The 1,727-nt window shown below is 45.2% G+C and overlaps 1 long non-coding RNA gene across 1 annotated transcript; it reads left to right on the top strand.

Annotated features, from left to right (window-relative positions):
• The first annotated feature begins 9 nt into the window (after nt 1-9).
• Nucleotides 10-1,581, top strand: LOC117282489. The gene is made up of 2 exons (XR_004513241.1): nt 10-1,305; nt 1,471-1,581. It is a non-coding gene; the product is annotated as an uncharacterized LOC117282489 (long non-coding RNA).
• Nucleotides 1,582-1,727: the final 146 nt, after the last annotated feature.

The following is a 1,727-nucleotide window of genomic DNA, read 5'->3' as shown; positions in this document are numbered from 1 at the left end:
TTTTTCTTTCCTATCGCTGTGTACTGCCAAGGTACTTGCCCAATAGTGCTAACGAAATAATCAGCTAAGGTATCTCGAATTCTCTGCACATTTGCTCGACTTCCAACAGTGTCCATTTCCAATTCAGTGTCTTCAAATCCTACAACATTCAAAGTATCTTCCAACTGAAATCCATAGCGATCACGAACGAAGTTATGCAATACACAGCAGCCTTTATCAATGTCATCTGTAAAATCAACACTCGTCTCCAATGCTCGGTGAAATATTCTCCATTTGTTACAGAGTATTACAGGCTAATGTCAATAAAATCCATGTTCGCAGCATGAAACCTCGCCAAAGACTGACTTGGCATTACGTGGAATATAGCGCTTGATAGGCAATCTGCTTCACGTCCGCGGATTTCGACGGAAGAGCAGCGTCCGCTGTTTTCAGCTCTCGTGTGACGTTAGCCTTAATATGGAGTATATGCCGACGTACAGGGTATACACAATAGAATGGTACAATTTTAGTAGATAATAGAAATTTATTTCTCACTTCACACGGGCACAACATGCACCGTCAGCGGCAGCAACTGTCCAAGTTTCTCATGCGCCACCAGCAGTTCGATTTTCATGCTGACTGTGTGGCCGCGTAGCCAGTTTCAAAGCTGGTGTTGAAGCAGGATAAGCTCTGTTTTGAGGTGTCCAGATCTGTGATTACAGTGCAGCGTGTGTTTCGTGCACGGTTTCAAAAAGATGCACCACACAAGAATACATCAGCAGGTGGTACGGACTGTTTGTAGAAACTGGATGCTTGTGTAAAGGCAAGAATCCTGGTCGACCTCGTGTGTCTGATGACAACACTGAAAGAGTGCGTCAGGCGTTTCAGCGAGTCCCCACAAGTCAGTGGGTAGAGGAAGCAGGGAATGATGGTGTGGAAGGTGCTGCGTAAGCGGCTATGTTTTAAACCGTACAAGATTCCATTGGTTCAGGCCCTTAAACCAGCATACAAAGTGAAAAGGCGTGACTGTTGCGAGGAGACGAAATTGAAAAAGGAGGAAGATGGGTTGGTAGAAAGACTAATCTCCGATGAAACCACATTCCACATCAGTGGCAAGATGAACAGACACAATGTCCGTATCTGGGAACCGAGCGACCACATGCACAGACTGTGACTGTGACTGACTGGCGAGTCATTTTTGGACATGTTGGAAAGCTGGTTGTTACCCCAACTGAAAGGCCCGCCGCAAATTGAACCCAGCACAGGCCCAGCCCACGCCGAGCACACGCCTAGCCCATGGATCCCACGTCCATGGGCTGGATCGAGGTACCGCATATTGAACCCAGTACTGATCCACGTCAGCACCTAACATCATGGCATCCCTTGATCAAATCCTCATAGATTTAGACTCTGAGTCAGAAACTGAGGACCTAGTTTTATTGTATTCGTTATCTAGAAAAAGGGAAAAAAGAAAAAGAAGTGCTTAATTAGGTGCACGAAGTACTCGAGGGGAGTTTTTGTTAACTGAGGAAGTTCCAGACAACGTTTTTAGTGGTTGTTTCCGCCTCAACAGAATGCAGTTTGACGAAGTGCATAAATTAATAAAAAGCGACATTACAGGGAGAGAATGCAACGCTCAAAAACCGATGAGGAGTGAGGAAAAATTGGCCGTATGCCTCAGGTAAGATTGTTTGCTGTGCTTACCTAGTCTGTTGTTAAAACATGTTGCTTTAACGTAAAAATGTCCA

The sequence above is a fragment of the Cryptotermes secundus genome, unplaced genomic scaffold (genome assembly GCF_002891405.2).
Source record: "Cryptotermes secundus unplaced genomic scaffold, Csec_1.0 scaffold2030, whole genome shotgun sequence".
Classification (NCBI taxonomy): Eukaryota; Metazoa; Arthropoda; class Insecta; order Blattodea; family Kalotermitidae; genus Cryptotermes; species Cryptotermes secundus.
This window is presented reverse-complemented; position numbering and strand designations above follow the sequence as displayed.